The following is a 12441-nucleotide window of genomic DNA, read 5'->3' as shown; positions in this document are numbered from 1 at the left end:
TAAATCTAGACTATTCTCTATCCTGTTGCTCAGGAGTAGCAGACCCAGAAGGAAATGGCACATTAATACCAGACCCAGAAGGTGTCTCAACCCCCTGGGTGGCCCTAGCATGCTGACATTCAAGAAATGTATGCAGATAAAACCACTCCTATTGTTCAGTGATGAATGAGGGGAGAGCCGGATTATGTCCAGTAGCCATGCCCACGAAGATATGCCACAGGCCATGCCTCCCGACAGCCACGTATTTGGGGTTAGTGTGAAAGGGTACCTGCAAACAGCTGTATGGCCCTTTTCACACTAACACTCCACCAGTGAATGCTGCCAGCAGACAAGTCAATGTTGAACAGCATGACATTGACTAGTGGGTGTATCCGGCTTTCACCTCACACATTCATGTTGCTAAGTTCAAGAGGGTTAGGGGAAAATAATTACCTGGGAAGCATGTGGAAGCCATTTTATTTATTTATTTATTTACAATATTTATATACTGCTCCTCATCAGAAGATTTTGGACCGGTGACAACATAAAAGAATAAAACAATGGTTAAAAGAGTTAAAACATTTTTTTAAAAAAGACAAATCCCAACAAAGTGGAGTTCAACAAACCACGGCTGGTCATGCAAGGAAGGCCTCTTGAAATAACAACGTTTTCAGGAGGCGCTGGAAGGAACACAATGTTGGCACCTGCCTAACCTCTAAAGGCAGGGAATTCCACAGGAAGGGGGCCACCACACTGAAGGCTCTTTTCCGGGCAGATTGGTAGGGAAGGAGGTGCTCTCTCAGGTATCCTGGTCCCAAGTTGTTTAGGGCTTTCTACACTAGTACTAATACCTTAAACCTGGCCTGGTAGCGCATAGGCAGCCAGTGCAGTTCCCTTAGCAGAGGAGTTACATGCTGAAAAGGGGCAGCTCCCAACAACAGCTGAGCTGCTGCATTCTTCACCAGCTCCAGCTTCCAGACCAGCCTTAATGGCAGCCCCACATAGAGTGCATTGCAGTAATCCAGTCTTGAGGTTACTAATGCCTGTACTACCGTGGTCAAGCTATCCCTGTCCAGGAGAGGCCATAGCTGGCAAACCAGCCGAAGTTGGTAAAAGGCAATCTGAGCTGCCGCGACCACTTGGGCCTCCAGCAACAGTGATGGAACTATGAGTACCCCCAGACTACGGACCTGAACTTTCAGAGGGAGTGCAATCCCATCCAGAACAGGCAATGAGCCTATCTCCCAGACCCGGGAACCACTCACCCACAGGGCTTCTGTCTTGCCAGGATTCTGCTTCAGTTTATTGGCCCTCATCCAGCCCATTACTGAGTCTAGGCACTGATTCAGGACTTGCACAGCTTCTCCTGATTCAGATGACACGCAGCTCCATCTCCCTGTGACATCACCATACTGATGGCATTTAGCTCCAAATCCCCTAATGACCACTCCCAGCGGCTTCATATAGATGTTAAACAACATTGGGGACAGGATGGTACCCTGTAGCACCCCACAGCTCAATTGCCAAGGGGCCGAGGAACAGTCACCCAATGTTACTCTCTGAAATCAGCCCCGTAGGTAGGACCAGAAGCACTGTAGCATAGTGCCTCCAGTACCCATCCCACAGAGTCGATTCAGGAGGATACCATGGTCAATAGTATCAAAAGCTGATGAGAAATCGAGCAGAATTAACAGGGTTGCATTCCCCCTGTCCCTCTCTTGATAAAGAGAGGGACAGGGCGACCAAGACTGATTCAGTCCCGTAACCAGAACGAAACCCAGACTGAAATGGGTCTAGTGATCAGTATCCTCCAAGAGCGCCTGCAATTTGTTCACCACAACCCTCTCAAGTACCTTCCCTAGAAAAGGGGTATTTGCGAGTCCAGGGTGGGCTTCTTCAGGAGTGGCCGCACCACTGCCTCCTTAAGGACAGCAGGGACCACCCCTTCCCGTAGGGAAGCATTTATCACTCCCTGGACCCACCCAGTCATACCCTCTCGGCTAGCTTTTATTAGCCAGGAGGGGCAGGGATCAAGAGGGCATGTGGTCGGTTGCATTATTGCAAGCATCTTGTCCACATCATCATGCCGTAACAACTGGAACTGATCCCACAAAATCGGGCAGATGGTGGCATCAGACACCTTGACTGGTACTGCGCTAACAACAGCATCAAGGTCGCTGTGGAGACAAGCGATTTTGTCCTCAAAGTGCGATGCAAAAAGGTCACAGCGGGTCCTCGACGGGGCCAGGGCCCCATTTACTGGGGACGGTGTTAACAACCACCGGACAACCCGGAAGAGCTCCGCTGGATGGCTACTTGAGGATGCAACGGAGGCAGCAAAATAAACCTTCTTTGCTGCCCACACTGCCATGCAGTAGGCACGACTATGCACTCTAGAGCGTGATCAGTTGTCTTCACTTCGAGTCTTGCGCCATTTGTGCTCCAGCCGACGTCCAGCCTGTTTCATTGATCGCAGCTCCCCAGTATACCAGGGAGCAGAACAGGCTCCACAGTGCCAGAGAGGGCACTCAGGTGCGATCATGTCAATGGCCCTCCGCATCTCACTGTTCCACAGTGAGGCTAGGGCCTCAGCTAGATCACCAGCTCTCTCCACTGGAAAATCCCCAAGAGCACTGAGAAATCCATTGGATTTCATCCGTCTCCTGGGGCGGACCATCCGAATAGGTCCCCCACCCCCGCAGGAAGACAGTAATGCCATAAGTTCAAATCTCACCAGGAAATGGTCTGACCATGACAATGGGGTTACTTGGAGCCCCCCAATCTTCAGTTTTGGGCCAGAGTATCTAAGACTGTGATCCTATGCATACTTACTGAAAGTAGGTCCCATTGACTACAGTGGGACTTACTTTATATACATCAGTAGAATATGCATAGTATTCTGTTGTAAGCTTGTCCTGCTATTTGAAACAAACATCATTTACCTTTTATAAAAGGGTATGTTTGATTTTTAACTCCTAAAGTCAATGTCCTGTCCTGTCCCTGCATCCAGATCCAAGCATTGCCTAAGGAGGAATCAGACTCAGAGAAATTACAGATCAACTACCCAGGGAGGAGTCCTTGACACCTTTTCTATATATCTCCTGGCCTGAAAACATGGCTGACCACTCATGCTCAAGACAGCCACGCAGGAGTACAGCTATGCAGGAGTGTGAGCCTGCAGAATTAGCCACAGCCCCTTTTAAGTATTATAGACAGCTCTACCTGGAGGGCAGAGCCACTTGAAGGCAAGCCCTGCCTGCTTTCTTAAGGCTTCAGGTAACTCCATCCTTTGCTGGAACAACATATTTCTATAGATCAGCTAACAGAATGTATTGGAAGCTATCCAGGGTCCTGATTGCTGCTCACTGGAACCTTCCATGACTACACCAGTGACTTACTTCAACCTCACCTGATCAGTGACTTACCTTGACCTGACTTGTCGTATCTCGGTTTACTTTGACCTGACTTACTTGATTAAGGCTGACTTACTGTAACTCAACCTACTTTGACGGTGCCTTATTGTAACCCAACTTACTTAACCCAAATCTGCTTACTTAACCCAAACATTCCTCTTTCCTTATAGGCCCCAAGCTCCAATGAAACACAACAGTGAACATATAAAAAGTCATAGAAAGACCTAGTTTGACTTCAGTAGTAAAAAATCAAATCAAATCAGGACACTTGTAAATGTTCTCTTTTGTCATGATTTAACAAACAAAATTATAACTATTGTATTTGGTTACATAATAGCAGCATCAAAAAAATGTTATATGCCTGTATATTCAGGAATTTGAAAGAAAACTCAAGCTGATAACTATTATGATGTGTAAAAGAAAATTTTTTTTTTTGGCCAAAAAGTGGGATATACATTTAAATTTAAAAGATAACTAATGTTAAAAACTAATAAAGCAAGAGAGATATCATTGCAATTTAGAGGATCAGTTCTTATCCATTATAAGACAAAAGATACATCAGCCCTTAATTTAAAATGTTTGCCAATTGCATCCATTGTTAACTTTTAAATCTTAATTAGAATTATATGCAGGAATCTAGGGAAGCCTTTAGAACTGTAAGGGTGATTTTTTGGAGATGAATAAATGGTTCTTTTTACCAAAAGTGAGGGCATGTCTCAAAACAAAGGCTCATGGCCTTTTCTTGTCCTATATCTAGATCGCAAAATTAGCCTAGAGGATCATTTGACAGAATATGTAAACATATAGAGTATTAGGAGAACACGGCAATGCATAAAGGATGTTAAATTGCTCATCCAAGGGAGCGACATAAATAATACTGACATAATTTCTAAGCAGCTAAGCAAAACTAGGTCAAATCACATTGACCTATCTAACGTAATAAGCCTCTTTTTTCAGTTAGAACTTTACAATGTAGATGATGTCTGCAGGCATTAGCGTCCCTTGTTATCAATGTATATTGTTATTACTCTCTTTTAATATCTTATCACCATATTGGATTATTCAGACCAAACACAACCACTGTCCACTTTTACTGTGTTAATTTTCCAAGTAATCTTTAGCTGAACTGCTTCCTTCAGCTTATTCAGCCAAAGTGTACAACAATACAAGCTCTATTACAAAAACAGAGCAAGAGGTGTTTTTTTTTTTTTTTTTTTAAGGGAACAGGCTCCATTCTGATATGCATTAAAGTTACATTAATTACCACTGTGTTATTTCAAATAAATAAGAATGAAGGGTTGAACTAATTCTGATTAGCAGAAGTGAACTAATTTGGCCCTTCGTGGATTGAAATCAGGACACAGATGAGGAGATGGGAGGAAGAGCACAAATCCTAGGATAGTCCCCCTCTCCTAGCACCTCTGGTTTGTTTAAATGTTCAAGGTGAGAAGCAAGGGTGGAAGTGAAACTCAAGGAGAATCAACAGCCCATGGCAAGAGCAAGCATTCTTCATTCACCCCCCTCTCATCCCAGGATATTTAATTGTGTAAACAATAGAGTCCTGCAGTCTCTAATGAGTGGAATTCACATTCCATAGAGAATGGCCTCTGCATGACCCCCAAGGTACTTAGTAAGTACAGCTGAAACACCCTGGAAAGGTAAAGAAGGAATTATTGTATCGGGATGACACCATGGGATAACCGTTATTATGACCACCTACCTCTGAACGGGGCCAGCTCCACATGTTCTAGGCCCCGCATAACAGAGTATCAGTGTCTCCCCTTTGGTTCTGTCCCTTTGACCCTGCCATTTGACCCCCTCCCTGTATTCTAACTGCATCTCTTTACTCCCTCCCTCCTCCAATCACACTGCTTCCCTCTTTGGCCATTTCTCCTCTACATTAAATACAAATCTTGTCCAACACAGCAACTTGCTATTGTCAAAGAAAGACAATACAAACCTGTGAATGGGTGGTGGTAACTGCTCTCTAGTCATTCAGTGGGGATACATCCAAAGCTTTGGAAACCCGAAGTGAGGCTCTGCCTCAGCTCTGAAGCAAAGTGTGTCATGACTGAAGTGGACCAGAGTGAAGTGGCCCCCAGTCCAAAGCATCAAAGCAAGTTCGGAAGCATTTTTTGCAGTGCACAGTTCTACTGCTGGCAGATGGCTGACTTGGCAAACAAATGTAACCGGCTGCAAATGGCCCAGCGTGCATGTCCTCCAACCTATGTGCATGTCCTCCAACTCTATGAGCAGAAGAGCTTTCCCTCTGTGGCACCCAGTACAGGCAAAGTTGGACCGGCAGCAGATGCAACGCAGGCGCATGAAGCTCCTCACCATTCTGTCCACTACCCTCACACAGCACCAGCCTGACCTGGAATGCACCAGAGACAGCTGTGAGGATGCAACACAGTAAGACGCTTGGTTAGGGGCAGCGTGGCAGGAAGGTTTGGGTCCAGGGTGGTCTTTGTTGTTGTTCAGTCGTTCAGTCGTGTCCGACTCTTCGTGACCCCATGGACCATAGCACGCCAGGCCTTCCTGTCCTGCGCTCTTGGCAGTTAATGAAGGGCAAGGCAGTCTGTGAGGGCAATCCATGTTGGACTCAACAGAGGGCTATCCTGAAGCTCTGGCAAATGTATCACAATGCCTCCTCGTAATGCTGGGTCTGCCTCTGAATGTTGATAAGCCCCTGAGATTCAATGAGATACCCTATAAGTGGCTAGGCTCTAGAAGGGACTCTGGGATTCACAGACTGTCAAAGATAGATACTATCTTGGAAGTACATCCAAGTAACAACAAACATGGTGCCTAAAATGCGACACTTCGTTTCAGCTCCCCAAGCTGCATGTGTATGCATAAGTAAGTAATATGCTAAGAATAACCAGATTTTTTTGTCCTGTTCTGGCTTGGTTTAACAAAACATAGCCCTTTCTTATGTTATGGGATGTAATTGGTAATAAAATGCCTATGATTTAGCATGGTGATTCTCAAACTCTGTACAATTTGAAGGTATCTTCAAACTCCACTTTAGCAAGAAGAAGCTTCCCTCCACAGGGGGAATATATAATGCTACTGATACACAGTTGGACTATATGTTCTTGATTTAACGGTAGCCACCTTGGCAGCCTCTTCTGTGGGACCAAAAGAATGGGTATAAATATTTTAAAAGTGCAGATTGACAGCATGCCTTGGGTCTTGCGTGGTGGGGCTGGGAAAGTTCCACTGGAGACCCACTGCCAGTCTGAGTAGATAATATTGAGCTAGATGGATCCATTTTCTGACTTGGTATATAGTAGTTTCATATGTAATGTTTGCAAGTAAATCCCAATGTAACTGACTAACAAAACGGATTGGGATGTTATCAAGAGAGACATTGTTCATATCCTTTTCCCTATTGCAATTATGATGAAATCGAGATCAGACAGATACACATAGTCAGAAATAGAGAGCTCTCCTCTTTGCTTGAGCCTGGGGACAAGGACACCACAAGCAAAGAGAGACTACAGAATTACAGAGGCTCACAGACATATTTCTTACGCCTGGTAAAAGAAATCAATGGGTATGAAAAAACTGACATTAAAAAAAGAAATTGTCCACAGATACATGGTGCATATTATGTTGCCACTACAGTTTATCTCCTTCTCAAACTTTAAAGGTAATATTGGAAGGCAGAAAACAAACAGTAGTATAAAAGACTTAGAAGTGTCTTATATAGTGTATAGTACAGAGTGTGTGTGTGTGTGTGTGTGTGTAAGATTTTATAGCACATTCTTCAGCCATACTACAAGCCTCTTTCACAACTGTGACAGATGAGCATATCAGCAAATCAGTCAGTGAGTCAAGTCCTCCCTGTTGCATTTTCAATAAAACAAGATTTAAAATTAGCAGAGGAATAAACAATCATCAATAAAAAAATAACCCTGATTATAATCCGAGTTCTAGTCCACAACATCTGGAGGGCATCGGGTTGTGGAAAGCCAGTATACCAGAATACAATGTCTCACCGTCATACCAAGGTAGCAGACATTTCCTGCTGATGGACATTCTGAGGGTCTTTGGGGGATCAAAGGTAACTACATAGCTAAATAATTGGAAAGTATATAGAAGTGTATGTTTGGCTTAGAGAGTGAGAAAATGTTCACTTTTTTTAACACCAACTCATTTCACAATATAATTAACAAATCTATTTAATACTTTACTGATAAACCAAGAGTATTGGACTAATGGAGAATGCAGCATCCCTTGTGAACCACTGCTTTGCATTTGGCTTTCACTACAATTAAATTTCAAGCCTGACCTCTACAGGCAGGTAGCTGAAATAGGTATTTTATTATCACAAGTTTTAGAAAGCATGCAAAGAAATGCTTACAGGTTTGCAGAAAGCTATTATACCAAGGTTTTTGGATCCTTGAATCCTTTCTGCCTATGCAATTTTTATGTTTGTCAGTACAGCACTTGAACCCTACATGAACATTCACCCACTTCATTTTATGAAAGGATCAATTCTTTTTCTTTTTTAAATAAACTATGTTATTTTTTCCTGCTTCCCTTTTGCACCATAGCAAAGCCTTTGTAGTTACAGAAACATATTTTGCTTTTAAATTGGTAACATAAATGTGCATTTTCCTCCCAGAACGTATGTTTTTAAATAGCCTGATTGTTACCACCTTTTTGTAATCATAACCAACTATTCTAACAAACTATCCTTTGTTGAGTGATTGAGTCTCCCCTGTTCCCACAAACCTACAGCACATGTTGCCATAGCTACTCCGCATGTCTATTTACCACACAAGTGATCAAAGAAAGCAGACAACACACATATATATACACACACAAAAACCTTGCCAGACTTCCTACTGGGTAATGTCCAGCCACTAATTAACTGATACACTCTCTGCCTATGGACTCCATGCACTTTTTTCTTTCTTTCTTATTTATGAAATACAACAGCAACATTCTCAGACAAGAAGTGCATTTTTCTTTCAGTCAGAGAAACAGTACAAAAGGATGGGAAAAATTCTCAGTAAGAGCTGAGGTTAACATTTCAGGGAAAAAAGCACCATGCTTTTTTTTTTTAAACCGAGGATTAAATTATTAAATGGAAAGGGCTCAGTAATAAAAATGGGTAATAAAAAAAGCATAAACAATGGAGGACAAGTGTAGGAGCCTTGTGTGTGTGTGTCATCTACAACATTCCCATCTCCTCTTTTATACAACATGTAATGTAAAAGCTATATAGCCACAGTTGTGATACAGCAGAATTAATACAGATTTAATCTTTGTTCACTGTAGGCATAATTCAGACACTTAAGCACTTTTGTGTTTCATTGATTCCAACAGCAGAGATTTAAGCACATACTTAACACTTTCACTGACATAAGTGGGATTTAGGTTGCAAACCTTTGCATACTTAACCTCTCAGTGAGACCCATTGAGCTTAATGGGCTCAATCTGATAGACATGCATAGAACTGCACTGTTAGACGTGTTGAATTTTAGATGGATCGTGTCCTTAAAAAATTCATTTTCTTTGTTCTCAGAATATTCCTTTAACTATTCTAGTCCTAAATGCATTCACTTATAAACAAACTTACTTCCATCTGTTTAAAAGCAGATATGGATTCTTTCCATTTGTTTTCAAAGTCTGTGAGGATTTCAGCTGTTACAGGATCAACAGTAAAATACAACCAATATGTCTTAAAAGTTTGTGTTTTTTAAAAATAAATAAATAGATAACTGATATGGAAGAAAGCAGCTCTGACTTGTCATGAAATACCTAATGTTTAAGGTATAGATAGGCCAGGGAGTCTTTAGAAGATACCACACTGCCCTCTCTAGTTTTCAAGTAAGTCATTACTGCCAGCATCTTCAGTAAACCTTGAGAGTTCTAAATGTTGTCTAAAACATGTGCAATCTATTTCCCCTCAAAAACAACTCAAAAGGCAAACATTAAAAATCTGTAATAAAGAATATAATCCAAGGAAGGACACTGACAGTGCAATTCTTTGCATATTTATTTGGAAATAAATTCCATTGTGTTCCATAGGATTTACTCTCTAGTAAGGCTGCAATCCTATGGTCGCTAGTCAGCGGCTAGATGGCCATAGGATACGTCGGTTCCTGGAGAACCGACCCCTGCCCCCTGCCTCATAGGCAGCATGGATCGGCTCCACGCTCATAACAGCAGCGCAGAGCAACGAAAACGGGGCATTCCAGGGGTCAGGGCAGGGAAGTCGGAAATCTGGTATGACACATCCTATGTGTCGTCCGGCTGCCACTTCCCATGCTCCGAGGTCCTGTGGCTAGAAAGCTGAAATTGTCTAGCCACGAAAGCCAGGCGGGGAGAGTAAGGAGGAGATCCACTCCTCACTACTCCTCCCACCCTGCACTGGATAGACGGTCACCCCTGGGGTTGGGGATGACCGTCAATCTTGGCAGGATTGCTCCCTTAGTGTGTTAGTATTGCAGCCTGATGTTAATGCTGCACATGTTATTTCAGCTGCAGGAAATAGCATCCTGCCATTTCCTAGTATGACAAGAAGCTAGTTAGAGATTGGTTGACTTTGTGGAGACCTAAAACATCAGGGCCTGCTCCAGTGGGACTGACTGCCCCCACAACAGGACTAACTGCCATCAACTGCCATGTGCAAAAGAAGGATTGACGGAGACTGGAGTATGCAAAGGGAATATCAGGGTCTGCTCCAGTTGGAAACACACACACACAAACCCTCCCCAGGAGATGAGAGAAGCAGGGCCATTCCACTCCCCCCCCTTCCACCCCTACCACTTTTTACTTGTGTGTCATGTCTTTTTAGATTGTTCACCTACAGGCAGGAGCCATCACTTTTGCTAATTGATTGTAAGCTTCTCCAGGACTCTTTTTTGGATTAAATAAATAATAAGCAATCTTCTATCTTCATGTCTGGTGTTTTGGTTCTCAAAGGCCAGATAGGTAGCTAATTTTCTGTAATTGTCAGCATAGATACTATTCTTTCTGGGATAGTTATTCCCTTAACAAATGTTGGCTTTTGTGACATTTCATAGCACAGCTCTCTCTATCCCACCAGTCTATGTAATAACTTGTATATTATTGGAAAAGCAAGGTACAAGGAAACGGTATAATCAAGACTACACTGTGAGTTCCCTTAGAATCTGGCTTGCCTCTACTTTTGAGAAGGCTGAATCTTATCAGTATGATTGGCAGCATATTGCATTTTGGTGGCTAATTCTTGCTCTTCCGGAAGAATAGTTAGCTGCCTGGCACAGATCTATTCTTCTGTGTTCTTGACGATGTGTATTCGTCAGTGGTCAAGATCATTTATCTCTGCAATATGGGGTTCCATTTCAGAGTGAAGACACATCACTCTGTCTGAGAGTTAATAAATCCAAACTGTAGTATCGTTGTCATGAGAAATTGGCTGGAAGATAACAGATGACCTGCTTGTGTCCTACTGTCACTTTATTTATGATATTTTTAATTTTAGATTGGGAGTAGCTTTCAATATACTCATGTCTCTGACTTTTGACACTTTTATTTCAGTGCATTTAGCTCCCTGTTTTTGAATGAACTGTTGGTTATGCAAACCTCTACTAAGCATTACAGAAATGTCAATCTATGTCAGGATATGCATGAACTGTTCCATCTGGTGAAGTACATTAGCTCACTGATTTGCTGGAACGATGAAATTTTGTTCAGCACACAAGAATAAACAGGTATTTCACTAATAAAAGAAGAGATAGACCATACAAATGTGCCATTTATGGCTCAACTCTAAGGCAATAATCATGGCATACTTACCTGTACACTGAGCACCCATTCAAGTGCTGCAGACTTACTTCTGAGCAAACATGCCTAGGACTTCACTATATGCTTTTACTCAGCAGTAAGTCCCACTGTGTACACTGAGGCTTACTCCCTAGTAACAGTGCTTAGGACTGCAACAAGCGTAGGTCCTATACAACTCAGTGGAGCTCACTTCCAAGTAAAGAGGTATAAAGTGCACACACAGGACTCAGCAGTCCTCTCTTAATAGCAGTAGTTAGGAATTAATTTAAACTATCCGAGTAACAGCATTGCTGACGCAGAAGATGGTCTATTCACTGCAATGTTAAGATGCAGGGGCACGCTGGGGGTGCTTGAAAATATTTTGTTAGAATCCTTAATACATGTAACCCTCTCCTGCTCAGACATGTTAACTGCAAAATCCAGTCAAGATTCTCATACCACATGCCAGAAATGTCTATTAAGCAACTGGATTAGATGTTTTGTATCACTGGCATGGCTTCCAACACCGCTCTTGGGTCTCACTGTTGTACAGTGAAAGTAATCATGTCTGGATCTATAGTTAGAATGGGTGCACCCATAGCTTCAGTGTTAATGAGGAGTGCATAAGCAGTGTCATAGGTCTTTCTTTTTAAAAACAACACCACCAGTGATATTTTGAGCAACATTAAGTGTGCATAAGAAAACTAAAGTGAACACATCTAATAGCTTTCTTAGGTGGATAAATCACCACCAGGAGAAAAATAAACTGAGGCCTGGAAGTCCAAGTATGATGAGATGGGGAGAGCCTAATGAGGCAAAATGTTATGCTCTGTAGGCTCTTTGCCTTTTATGCTCATTAACACCACACAGGAGCATTCCATTTTTTGTTTTCTTTTTTTTACCAGCCATTTCTTTTGAAAATACTTCTCTCTTTCCGTATTACATTTTTGGCTGTAGTCACATACTGCACATCTGTCTTTGCTTTTTAAAAATGGTCTAGAAGCAGAAATATCCTAAATAGGCAACATTTGTGTAGGGGAAAGTAGCATGTACTTTTGAAGGAGTACACATATTTCTAAAACTATCTTTTAGCTTTTTTAAAAAAATCTTCCTTCAAAAAGCTCCCTCTGCTGGTAGTAAATCCCAAGATGCTCCAGTCATTGCTTGGATAATGATCTGATTGAGTGCGAGTAATAAATAGCTTTCTTATCATGGAAGGCAACTCCACAAGTAGGCTTCTCTGGGAAGTAGAATTTACCAAGAATGGGGTTTCCCCTTAGTAAAA

The 12441-nt window shown here is 42.4% G+C and overlaps 1 protein-coding gene across 3 annotated transcripts in view; it reads right to left on the bottom strand.

Annotated features, from left to right (window-relative positions):
- The window catches only part of MID1 (midline 1), a 270609-nt gene that overhangs the window by 126523 nt on the left and 131645 nt on the right, over positions 1–12441 (bottom strand). The gene's annotated exons all lie outside the window — the stretch shown is intronic.

Source organism: Heloderma suspectum, chromosome 3, assembly GCF_057233095.1.
Source record: "Heloderma suspectum isolate Gila_16-S chromosome 3, 16-S_ref, whole genome shotgun sequence".
Taxonomy (NCBI): domain Eukaryota; kingdom Metazoa; phylum Chordata; class Lepidosauria; order Squamata; family Helodermatidae; genus Heloderma; species Heloderma suspectum.
Note: the sequence above shows the minus strand (reverse complement) of the source record. Positions and strands in the feature narration are given on the sequence as shown.